The following is a 14,099-nucleotide window of genomic DNA, read 5'->3' on the forward strand; positions in this document are numbered from 1 at the left end:
GGGCATGTGTGCTGGATTTCGGAGGGAGTTGGGATACGTACCTCCCACTGGCAGAGTTTTCGTACAATAACAGTTCTCATGCCAGTATCGACCAAGCACCATTTGAGATGTTATATGGACGGAGGTGTAGGACCCCAGTATGCTAGGATGAGGATGGATATCGAGTGTTGGGGAGCACGGAAGTGGTACTTGAGACCACCGGATTGATTCAGCAGGTGCGTGACCGATTGCGAGTCGCATAGAGTCGCCAGAAGAGTTATGCGGACCGACGGTGGTCAGACCTCAAATTTCAGGAAGGAGACTTTGTCTTACTGAAGGTGTCACCTTGGAAAGGGATTATCCGGTTCCGCAAGGGGGCAAAATTGGGACCTCGGTTCATAGGTTCATTCAGGATCATAGCCCGGGTGGGCAAGGTGGCATACCGTTTGGAGCTCCCGGAGGAGCTTAGTTAGATTCACAACACCTTCCATGTGTCTCAGCTCTGGAAGTGTGTTGCCGAAGAATCTTCAGTCATATCCTTGGACGACATTCAGTTAGATGGAAGTCTGAATTATGTCAAAGAACCAGTTGCGATCATAGACAGGAAGACGAAGAAGCTCTGTAATAAAGAAGTGAAGTTGGTAAAGGTGCAATGGCAGCACCGGAAGGGTTCCGAATAGACTTGGGAATCGGAAGATGAGATGCGAGGTTTCTACCCGGAGTTGTTTGGACTAGCAGGCTTCGAGGACGAAGCCTAATTCAAGTGGGGGAGAGTTTTAACACCCTGATCCTCAGGTATTAATATTAACATTTCGGTTTTGGATTTTGGAAAACCTACTCGGCGAGTTGGCCTCTCTACTTGTCGAGTAGTAGCAGGTTTGGGCGCGAGGTTTAATGATCTACTCGCCGAGTCCATGATGGTACTCGACGAGTAGATGCTGGCAGATGAAACCCTAGATTCCAGGGCCTTGCACCCTATTTAAAGGGTCATTAGCCTCCCTTGGTCTCCCCTTTATAGCTCTATACCTCCTTAAAACCCTGATTCGAGTGTGAGTGTGTTCTTGGTGATTTTAAAGCTTGAAGGAGGGATTTGGTGAAGGAATCACTTGAGGAATCAAGCTAGAAGAAGCAAGGGATCGTGGGGATTCTAGATCTACTTCTGTGGAGCACTTTCTGAAGGTATTAAGCTCTCTCTTGGCTCATTTCCACCCAAAACCCTCTTGTGCATGGACTCTAAGAAAGGGCTTTTGTGTTTAAGCCAAGATTTGAAGTTGCAACTTCAGATCTGAACTCCTTTTGGCCTTAAGATGCATAAAGTTATCAGTTGAGCTTAGCATGTACCTTTCCTCAAGTGTATGACCCCATTCGAAGATTAGATTTGCTATTTTAGGGCCTTAAAGCCTTGCATGCACGTAAAGTTTGCAACTTTACGTGGAAAGCATGCCTCAGGAGCCTAGATCTGTAGTTTGGAAGCATTGCATGGCTCAAAAATGGTATGTATGGCTTGAGATCTGATAAGACTCGGCGAGTCATAGGGGTGACTCGGCGAGTCATTTGAAGGCAGGCATGGACTTGACGAGTTGGATGAACAACTCGGCGAGCCCAATGAATATTGCCATGAACTCGGCGAGTTGGAGGAACAACTCGGCGAGTTGGAGGAACAACTCGGCGAGTCGGATGAAGATTACCTAGAACTCGGCGAGTTGAAGGAACAACTCAACGAGTCAAGTAAGATTTCTCAATGGTTGGATGTTCGTAGACGTGTCGAGTGTCAAGCAAGGAAACTCGACGAATGACCTTAGATTATCAATCAAGACTGCATGAACTCGACGAGTCACCTCGATAACTCAGTGAGTAGATGTTATTTCGGGAAACTCAGCGAGTCACTAGTTGTACTCGGCGAGTTAGGGTCAACATGGACCGTTGACTTGACCCTGGCTGTAGTTGACCAGGATGGACTTTGGGGAAATGATTGGATATTGTATGATCCTTTTTAGGCCGTTGCGTGGAGCAGTCCTTGGGGTATATTTGGTCGCAGAGTTTCAGTTCAACATTCGTGACAGGTGAGTTTCTCACCATACCTATGGGTCTAAGGCACCAAGGTTGGCCCATTCTGTGATTATGATATATGTGCTAGACATTCTGTGTCTCGTTATGTCATTGTGTGTTTTGTATGAAGACCTCGGGGGAAGCCTGTGGCATTGGATGTAAGACCATGTGGGGTAGCCCATGGCAGTCCTAGGTGAAGACCATGTGGGGTAGCCCATGGCATTGGATGTAAGGCCATGTGGGGGAGCCCATGGCAGTCCTAGGTAAAGACCATGTGGGGTAGCCCATGGCAATCTCACAGGTTTCATGTATGCATGGCTTACGTGATATATGTGTAGCTTTTATAGCTAACAGGATATATGATATGTGGTCTGTGTATGTGTGGTATGCTCTGGGAAATTCACTAAGCATTTCGCTTACAGGTTGTTCATTGTTTCAGGTACTTCAGAGCCGAAGGGCAAAGGCAAGGCGTGATGACGTGGCGTGCACTCTACCTCTCTTTTTGTGTGTTAAAAGTACAATGAAATTGTAATAATTGTGAATTGGGAAACAAATGGTTTGCAAATTCATGGATTATGGGAATTGTTTGAGTAATTAAAAATGAAAAAAATTTCTTGATAAAAATTGGGTCGTTACAACATACTCTTCATAGCACATAAGACCTTCCGGTCACACATATTTACCACTCTAGGTAACGTATACTGAGAAGACTCACCCCGTATGATGTCTACTAACTTACGTGCTCGGTATCCATGATCCTCGTAACATTGATCTAGCCCCGCCTAAACACATAAGCAATCACCTCAAATCAATAACGGCTAACCAGGCTAGACTAGTCCCTTCCGTTGGTCCCTCAGAAATCTAAAAGACTATTTTACCCTTCTAATGATCCAAAAGTCCAAGTGTTGACCAAACCCTAATGGTCAACGAAAGTCAACTGAAGTCAATGGTCAAACTTTGACCAGACTCACCGAGTGCACTCATGTGACTCAGCGAGTTCATGCGTGCCTTCTGACTCCTCGTATGCCTCACTCGACTCGTCGAGTGAACCTTCCACTCGACGAGTTACCATTGGAAACGAATCGCGGGGAAACCTGACTCGACTCATCGAGTTCTCTTATAGACTCGACGAGTTTCTTGGTTATGCTCATTCAACCTTCTGAGGTCAGATCTGCTTCTCTAACTAATAGATCTAACCTTCTAGCACTCAAAACTCATGTAAAGGTTCAAACTTTACGTTCATGCAACACACATATAGCCATAAATGGAGAAATAACCCTCAAAATGGTAACCTACTCTCAAAACTCTCATGGAACAGCATAAAGCTGGAAGGTTGGGACTCTTTGGACCTCTTATGGTCCAGATCCAACACCTAAACCACCTTGGGACATCACATGCTTTATAATCCATCCCAAAATGGTGCAAAGAAACCCTAGATTCAAGCAATCTATCAAATACACGAAATGGGAATGGGTTTGTACCTCCAGAAGCGCATCTCAGGCTGAATATCACAGATCCAAGCTCCACAATCGATCTAGCTTGGACTTTCCCACTCCTTCTTGCAAGAACACACCAAAAGGATGATGGGTTAGCCTTTCTGATAGAACTCGATTAAGAACTTCGACTGTAGAGGTGTTTAGGGTTACAAAAATCAAGCGTAATTAATAATACGTGTAAAACATAATGCATACATGCATTCATATATATAGTCTAACCTTAAGAGATAATCACGGATGGACAGGCCCAATCCGGATATATATACAAAAAGCCCTAAGACGCAACACGATAAGTCCCATCAATCTCCCCCTTTGCATCTTTGGGACCGAGACTTCAACTCTATTTAGGAACCGAGGACTTTTTCACCGTCTTGAACACTCTCAGTATGATAGCTAACAAATGGTACCGAAAGGTGATATACCATCGAAGCATATCAGTAAAATTTTTCTTATCAGCATCCGAGTTCTGCTTGCACCGATGTATCAAATTGATGATGTACTCCAAGCAGTCAGTAGAAAACAGATGCTTATCTACCAAAGCGAATAAGAAATTATGAGCATCACCCTTCGTAAACATCACAGTTAAGTGAGTCGAGTCAATTTGCCCAATCTTCATCTTGTTCACATCACAGGGCTTTTGGGTAGGCTTGACTGTCGGTTTCTTGTTCATTACCCTTGCTATCTCTTGATCCATTGTTGCAACTTCATGAATATAGGATCCCAACATTCTTTTTAGATGTTCTATAATCGGTTCATACTACTTGGAATTATTGAGCAGAATGTTGACAAGCAAAATCCAATCGTGTGGATTAAGATTGGGAAGGTCAGCAAGCGCTATCAACGAAACAGAGTTAGCAGTTCCTCGTGTAACTTTGAAATGGACGTTTACAAACTTGCCAGCTGGAGTTAGCTTCAATACCTTGACAGTTGTAATATTTTTTGCACTCCATGTCAGATATTGAGGTTGACCATATTTCAAATACCATTCAATAAGCTCTCGGTCAACCTTTGGACTTGGAAAGGGAACCTCAACAGTTGAATCAAAACAATGAAACGTAAATGCCTTCCTTGTAATCGGCATATCAAACTGTGAGTCCTTGGAATTGTCGCAGTCAAACGAAGCAATCGGTTCTAACCAGTAGAAACGTGGTGATTCAATTGCTTGACTGATCAACACATCCCGAGTCCATTCAGGAAAAAGAGCTTTCTTACATTGTAAGATATCTTTGGTTTCTTTGTTTCGTTGCTCTGTTTCCTCAGCTGCTTTTGTGATATTCAAATTTTCATCCAGCTCTTTATCCCTTTTCTTTCTTTGCAGAGCCTCGGCAATACTCTCATCTGTATAACTATCGCTGTCATGTACAATCTGTTTCAGCTTTTCTTTCGGGCCAGAACTTGAAGCTACATTATCCTTCAGTTCTTGTGTGATAACTGCTTTCTGAGATTCCTCTCCCCCTTGTTTTAGAGTAACAAAAGGCTCCGAAACACCTTTCATTTCATGAAGAATAGCAAGGGCGGGAAGCAGTTTGGTGGTGAGATGATTGCGAATGGTGAGAGTCAAAATCGGATCATGAGCACCAAGTATGTTGGTCAACATGCCCTTAACATCGTTGCCACAACTACAAAAGACATCTCTTTTGGTTTTCAACAAGGAAATCTCCTTCTCTGCCTGAGCAAGTTGCACGTGCTGGACTACGATTGTAGAGGCTTGTCTTACAATTTCTTCTTTTAGAGACCCCTCTTTGGCAATATCTGCATGCAGAGAGTCCAATTTGGAGGAAACCGAACTAATGAGAGAGGCATTATCAGTTTGCAATGAGGAACGAACGTCTTCAAACTTCTTTTGTTCTTCCTTTAAAGGCTGAGAAAGAGAGGCAACCGATTCACGAAGTGTAGCAGCATTTGTATCTGCATGCCCTTTCAAAGAATCTAAAAAGATCTGTGTGATGCGAATAACTTCAGTCACATCATCAAAAGCTTTCTGGAAAACTGAAGTCGATTCTTTGATGGCATCGGTTGATTTATCCACATCTTTTGTATATTGCTCTATAGCTGTCTCCACAAAAGCTTTAAGAACAACTCCTCGATAGGCTTGAGTATCAGCAAGCAATTTATCCATCTTCTCATGAATACTGTCTAAGTGTTGGCGGTTGATAGGAGCTTCAGTATCTTCATCAGATTGTAATCGATAGGGACTAAAGTATGTGGAGTCATACTCATCATTGTCGCCACCAAGAGTAGCATCGGAACTGGTTGATTGGGTTGGCGAGGGAGGTATAGTGATGATCGGGGTGTCAGATATAGTAGGTGCCCCTGTATTAGATACGTTGACCCTTGCTGTTTGTTTAGGGATTGTAGTGGTTGTGACCGGGGTAATGATTGGAGTAGATGCAGGTGTTGTGGAAATAGAAACAGAAGATACTGGTGGAGGTGATAGAGAAGTTTCGGTTGTAGAAGTGGGAACAACCGAAACTGGAACATTCAGTGTCGGTGTTGGAGTTGGCTGTTTCGGTGGTGTTTGTTTTGGTGAAGGGGGTGGAGTTGGAATTTTAACCTCTTCTGGTTTAGGAGGGGATTGTTTTGGTGATGGAGGTGGAGTTGGAATGTTGACTTCTTGAGTTGGGGAAGGAGATCGAGGTGGAGTATTACCTCTTGGAGACACATGTGGAGATGCAACTTCTTCATCATCTTCGTTGTCAGATTGTGAAGGAGATGGACCCTTAGGTTTTTGTGCCATTCGTTTGATCTTCTTTGGCTTAGAAGAGCTTTCGGTCTCAGACTTTCACTTCTTGCTTTTGGAAGGCTTAGAGGGTTTATGCTCGGTTGTCTTCTTCTTAGTAGTGACTCGTTTGCCCCGGTTAATTGGATTGTCAAGAGCATCTAAAGCAGCTTGTTGTTCGGTAGTAAGAGCTCTCGGCTTTGTGGGATGAATGAAGCTTGCTGTAGTCGGCCATCACCTTACTGTGCGGGGTAACACTTCGGTACATTGACTCTAGAATCGAACCATTGTGACGAAACTTGATTGGGTCAGAGATGATGATCTTCTTCGTATGGAAGGTTGCAATTGATGCAATTAGAGCATCCTTCATCACCGGAATTTCCAAAGTGTCAATGGCTCTTGGAGTAATGATGGTCCACAATCGTCCACAAGAGATTTCGGAATGACGAGTGGATGTGTTCAAACTTTGCACAACCTGAGACCATATGATTGACCCATAGTCCAGGTTCAACCCATTATACAAACTGTAGAGAATGGCCAGAAACCCCTTGCTAGTGCCATCAGATCCAGCACTTCGTTCTGCCAAGCCTTTTATCAGTAAAGTGAGAAGACCATTCCACTGAGACGGTAGACAGGACTTCTTGACTTTGGCAATGGTTTTCAAGACATCAGTGTCGCCCATCTCATACATCATTGAGAAAAGTTGTGCAGTGGTGATAAAATCAGGAGAAACCACCGAAGAGTCAACTGCGAGATGAAGCAACAAACAAAACCTCCCTTTGGAAATAGAGGCCTTCTTGTTGTGGATTTGAAAATAGATTCGTTCCTTCTTCATGTCATATGATGCATAAGAGTAAACTTGAGATAACAATGACATTGGAACCACCTCGAACTGGGTTAGGGCAACAACTAGTGGGGAATACTTCAAACATTCCACGACGTACAGCATGTAGGAATCATACACGAAAGGATTGAGTTCAATAATTATATTTTGATTAGGCTTGATGGTAAGAAATGCAGATGAAGTAGTTTGATCTTGTGTAGAAGAAGAAGTCGCCATTGTTGATCAAAGGAAGAAGATGAACAGTGTAAATCGTCGTTACAGTGTAGAATTCTTTGAAGCGGTAGAAGACAAAGAATCGTGCATTCCCTTTATATACCGTTGATAGGAGAGAGAAATTTGTGACGATTGTGACGTTATCTTCTAAAAAGTAGCCTGAAAAAGCGCGATTTGACAGGTTGGATGTTCCTAGGTAGGCATCAGCACGCGTGTGTATAGCGACCGTTCAAATTCACGCGCCCAAAAAGATTTCAGCAATCTGCATTTGAATTAGAATTTACCATCGGAACCTGAGTTGCCCTTGATTCACTAGATGACAAATATACTCAAACATATCATCAATAGAATGGGGAAAATTAAAAAATTTTGTGCATTAGAGTGACAAAAGATAAAGTAATAAATCAAATGTGTATGGGTTGTGAGTGATGTCTGACAATTAGACGAAAAACAGAGGATTCCAGGCAATAATCACTTCCTTCGAAGTCAAGAGAGACTCAAAGTGCTTGTGTGGATTCCCGAGAATACGATCAAGTGTTTGTTAATAAACATTGAAAGGTTTCTTTTCATGACATAGGCTTATGGTGGCTTATCTTCAACCGAACAACAATACTTAAAATAAGACCGAGGGTCGGAAGAAGTACTTGTGAGACCGATGTGGTCTGTTGAACAAGTAGGCAAGTGGTAGTTTGTGATGACAAAAGAATGTATAGAAATCTGAAAAAAAAAATTGGATCTTTATGGGAAGAATAGTCTTGGTATTAGACATATTCATAAACGACCTCGCAAAAAAATGATTTCATTCGGTACCAAGTAAGATCTTGAATATAGGAATTCACCGTTAGTTCATTATGGGTGTTGAATTTTGGGTTTCACTCAGTACTTGGTATACGTATCTAAGACCATAAACACAGATGTTGTGCAACCATAAACCTCAGTGGTAAAAACCGAGAGTCTCAAGGGTTACAATAGTGAACCGATAGTAGATGGAGAATGGTTTGAGGATGGTGAAAGAAATGAAGGTACCTTCTGCTATTTAAGAGGACAAAGCAGAGAAACTCTTAACTCATGTGAGAAGAGTATGGTAGCTCAAGACCGAGTAAATAAGAATTGCCTATTTGGGAAGAAACGATAGGTTGGATCGAATCATTAAGGCCTTTCTCTAGGTCGTAGAGGCTTAAGTGAACATGCAGCAGCATGCTTCTAGGGACCCTTAACTAGTTCATAAAATACACGTAATACCTGTACCAGCTCCATTTTCTGTTCTTCGTGTATCCTGGAGACCGAAATGAGACAAAAACAAACAAATATACCACACACAAAAAAAAAATTGAGTTTTTAAATTATTCTGAAAAAGAATAAAAACAGAAAAAGAAAAATTTTTCGGATTTTTGAAGTTTTCTGAAAAAGAATAAAAACAGAAAAAGAAAATATTTTAGGATTTTTGAGGTTTTCTGAAAAAGAATAAAAACAGAAAAAGAAAATTGTGACAACCCAAGTTTATTCCGTCACATTACCCCGTTACCGTTAACGGAATATTCCACTGTATAAAAGTTCCGTTAATTTGAGGTCGTAAAATAAATAAATGTTTTATTTATTTATATCTTATGTCGTTATTCGTCGTAATAAGATAAGTAAAAGCATGTAAATTACATTTCCATATTAAGTTGGAAAAAGTTAAATTTTATTGCGACCACTAAATCGGGTGCGACCAAAAGCCCCGTTTAGCGACAGTATCGGGTAGATTCCCACTGAGCTCCAACTCCAACCCATATATAAGGGGGAATGTACTTCATTCCACCCCTTTTACACCCTCTCTCTATACTCTCTATCATAAAGCCCGATTTCGTCTCAAATCCGCAACCAAACGCTTCCAAATCGTGAGTCTCCTTACCCTAACTTATCCTAAACATCTTGACTTATTGTTATAGCTCAAAAATTGACCATTTAAGCTGTTAAAGAGGAGTTTACGGCCTAAGAGCCTCCTTAGGCCGTAAACACCTTAAAAGAGACCAAAATGGCCCGAAATAGTCCCTTTGAGCTTAGAAACTAATTGGGGATTTAGTCTAGGAGTGTTTGAACCACAAAACAATCATTTTTCGGACATAAAAGAGGGTTTACAGCCCAAGCACATGCTTAGGCCGTAAACACCCTCTAAACTTGTAAAATCATGTCCAAAACACTCCCAAACCACCCTTAGGCTTAATACATAAATTACGGGCTTGCCATTTCGGGTTTAGAACATTTGAACACAAAGAAATGTGGGGTAAATTGGAGTTTACGGCCCAAGCAAGTGCTTAGGCCGTAAACACCCCCAAACCATGCCAAATCATAGTAAATGTCCCCTAAATGGCTTAACACCTTCACTAGAAAATGCTAGGGTTGAATCAAGGGCTTAAAATCAAAGTTTAAAGGGGTGCATGAGAGTTCACGGCCAAGCCAAGAGCTTACGGCCGTAAACTCCCAAGGAGTGGTCATTTGGACCATAAACTCCAAGGGAGTGCACTCTTGGAACCCCAAACACCCCTATAGCCTTGAATAATTACTAGGATTGAAATAAGGGCCTTAAACTTCCATAAAATCAAGAGGGTAGGAGTTCACGGCCGTGAACTCCCATAGGGGTGGTTCATGTGCCGTAAACTCCCATATGGTCCCTTTAAACCCCCTTAAATCCACTCATACAATTTAGATTTGAACCTAGCAAAATTCCACGATCAAGATAAGGCCTTTAAACATCCTAGAACACCCTCACCATGAGTTTACGGCCGTAAACTCATGGGGAGTTGTCCCAGGGCCGTAAACACCATGTATAGAGTTTACTCTTGGAGAGTAAACTTCATTCCTAAGTCATTCAAGCCCTTAAATGTTACCCGGGACACCCCCAAACACTTAACCAAAGTGTTTTCCGCTCCTTAGAGTGCATATACTTGTTTAATTAGTATTAAATGTACTAATTGTATGTGAACATATGTTATCATATGTTAATAGGTCAGTAAGTGTGTCCAAGTCCTTACTTGACACCGAGCACCCAACCGGCACCTTCGTCGGATCCACTTACACCAGGTGAGTTCATACCCCTGAATGAACCTTTTAAACGTTTTTACATGTTTTATAGGGGGGAATACAAGTTAAACATGCCAGTTATCATATCAATCACATGTGATTGATAACCCGCATGCACAAGGATTTACCACACTGTTAACTGTTTTACCGAGTTTGATACTGTAAATGGTTTTCTAAAATGTTTCCACTTGTTCAAATCTCTTACTTATATTTCTTTATCAAAGTTTCATTTAAAACTGATTTATGAAAGGTTTCCAAAGAAGTTCTAAAGGTTTTCAAACTTATTTTACAAAGGAATACCCAATCGTGATTTTCTTAAGTATAAAGTTTTCTTCCATGTTTTGATACCCCACTCGTTATATACCACTGCCTTGTTATACTTTTACTTAGTGGATACTTCTACTTAGTTAAATGCGTATACTTGTTTACACTCTTACTTAGTGATACACTTCTACTTCACTAATACTTGATATCGCTTCTACTTCACTTACACTCGATACGCTCCTACTTCACTTGTTGTCGCTTCTACTTCATGATACACTTATATTTGGTAACACTTATACTTCACAATTCGGTTATTCCACACTGTACGCTTATACTTCACGATTCGGTTATACATCACAATTTGGTTATACTTCACGATATGATTCCACTTTTTGCACACTCAAACGTAGTTAGATGTATGTCTGTGCTTGTATAGATTCATATAAATAATGATTGAAGGACTTAGGAAGGCTTGTCCGCCCTATTTCCTTTTCTTCGTTGAGATGTGGTCTGGTGGGATCGGATGTCCATTCGAAGGTCGTTTGATTCATTAGTTATATGTTATGTATGCGAGCATAACCATATAGGTTTACACTAGTCAGTTCAGTTATGAGTCTCTACCTCTAGTTCATCACTTATATTGGAAAACCCACTACCCACTATCTGGGATGCATCTCCGGGACACGGCCTTCTCCGTCGTCTAGTTGGTAACCAGAGTCTCCTGTAGGGAGAGCGGACATTGTGTGTATAGATCTATACGGGATTGACACCCCCGCACCTTGACTGCTAGCTACAGTCCACGGCCTACCAAGCCAAGGGGTGACAAATGTCACATTCTATAGACGCTTGTAGGGCGTCAGGTACTCTAGTGTCGGTTAGTATGGTTACGAGTATCCCAGGTTACCTTATAATTCATGGCCTTAAGGTAACGGTATTTCACCAGCAATTTACACTATATGTTGGAAACCCACTCTCAGAGTCACACTGTTTTTAGACCTTGCTAGCTGTATCTTTCATTTGATACTGTCTGCGGTCTGCATTCTCTGTTTTTAGACCTTACTAGTTGTATCTTTCATTTGATACGGTCTGGGGTCTGTACCCTCTGTTTTTAGACCTTGCTAGCCGTACCTTTCATTTGGTACCGTCTGGGGTCTGTGTCTCTCTTTGTTAGACTGAGCCAGGTGTGTCGTTTGTTCAATACTCTCTTGGAGTCTATGATTCCTTTGCCTTAGTCAGCAGTCTTCACTGCTAAGGCATATGTTATTTCCCTGGTTCTCTTGCTTTCTTTAATAATCAAATTCTGTATATTTTGATAATGATAGCGATTAAGGTAAAACTACTTTTTACCACATAACTCCGTCCAGTCTTGGTAGAAGACTGCTTTTATTAAAGAAAATATACGATTTTATGGAAAAGACACTAATGTAATGGATACACTGAAACTACCACTTTTATTAAGTTATTTGGATAAAATGCCACTAAATACTTATGAACTCACCAGCATTTGTAAAAATGCTGATACTCGCTTTTCAAATAACTTGTATTCTCAGGTCAGCATTAGACAGGTACATCCCCGGAGCTGTTGATGAAGATAGCTTAGTACCATGTTGTACTTACTATATTTACTTGTATTACTTTGATGTATCGTAATGTAAACCATGTAAAACTATTACTATTAATGCAATGTTTTGTTGTACTTTGATTACTATAATGCATGTGTTGTGATACTTGACATGACGTCATCCACCCCAGCACGTTTCCGCCATTCCGGTTTTGGGGTGTGACAGATTGGTATCAGAGCATTGTTTATAGTGAGCTAAGTATATCAATTCATAAAATATATACAACCTATAAATACAAAGGGATAAAACACTCTGACCAAGAATTATACTTTGAAATATAACCATATTTTACCAAAGTATAAGAACATCCAGAACCTAAACACTCGAACACAAGTATCACAAGAAGAACAATAATAAAAGTCTTCGGATGTTGAGCATTACCGTCAAACCTGAGCAGTTATGTAATCGTAAGCTGGAATAAATGTAACCTGATCAACTACATTTATTCGATATGCGATGAACATGTGCTTGGGAGTGATAGTGGTGTTGCAACAGGTCTGAAACTTACCAACTAGGAATGCTAGAGCCAAACATAAAGTCAAAATACTATAGGAGTACTTTGGAACACTAAAAGACTCACTCTAATCCGAGAATCATATTCAGAAGATAAGAAACAAACAAGAAATTAAAATACCATAGGGGTATTTTAGGATCCATAAACAACCTTGTGTGAAGAACTTAAAAGATCCTTATTGATATACCTACAACTACAGAGGGTATACTCCCAGGGTTATATATGATAAGGATCCCATAGGCTAAGAATGTGTGGTTTCGCTCTACTTCCTTTTCCTCGTTGGGATGTGGATATAAAGTAGTATCACATATTCGAAGGCCTATCGGATCTAAGCTATATATGATTTGTGTAACCTGTGTAATCATAGCAGGACTCGATATGGATCATCCAGTGAAATGTTAATAATCTCTTAGGATTCTTTAGACATTTCCATTCTTGCACGAACCCTGTAGACAAACCTATCCACTTCAGTGCTTGACAGAAGAGTTGATGTAGACCCGGAAGAGGTTCATTGAAAATATTTCCAATTCGGAAATAAATGAACTGGGTCGAGACTATTGAATTCACCAAGTGCCTATATCTTTTTAGGGACATCGGTGAGAAATTCGCCTAAACTTCCGAAATTTCCAGTCATCCATCATGAAGTGATGACACCCGGAGTCGGATTTGGGAGTAAGGTGGAGTAGAAATTCAATGTGTCTTCATGAGAAAAGAACCCTAAGTAACTACCCGAAGGAAACCAACGCTGATACCAATCAAAGATACGAGGCAGACAGAGGGAGCCAGTACATGGAACCCGAGAAGTGTCTTTTCCTCGTGTTTGTCACGCTCATAAACCCTTAAAATAATAAAATTTAGTGAGTTAGTGGTTACACTACTCACGCTATGTGTTAGGAAAACCATCATTTCCCGTTGCCATTTACACGATTAAAGCGGATCCCCGCAGCTCTATTGAGAGTATCTAGCCATAAGCCTTCATGAGCCTCTCTTTCCGCGGTTTCGTTCCAAACTGTTCTCAAATCTCTCCAGGCTGGAGAGTGAAACCTTCCCAGTATAAAGGTAACGTAGTAGGAACGACTCGCATCTTATGGCCTTTTCCGATACTCATACTCCTACCTTGTACACCAGGACTACATCATAGGGATGTAGGTCGACACTCAGACAACCAGTACCCGAGGCACGGAAAAAATTTATGCCTAATGCAGTCAGGACAGATATGTCCAGGGCTAGCCATCGTCTCTCATTCCTCTTCGTGTAGAAAACCATGCCACCGAAGAAGCGTAACCAGTCTACAAACAAGAAACCTACTCTCTTATTCGATGAAGCTACGTTCCAA

The sequence above is a fragment of the Lactuca serriola genome, chromosome 4 (assembly GCF_051521515.1).
Source record: "Lactuca serriola cultivar US96UC23 chromosome 4, Lser_US96UC23_V15, whole genome shotgun sequence".
In the NCBI taxonomy this organism is placed as follows: Eukaryota; Viridiplantae; Streptophyta; class Magnoliopsida; order Asterales; family Asteraceae; genus Lactuca; species Lactuca serriola.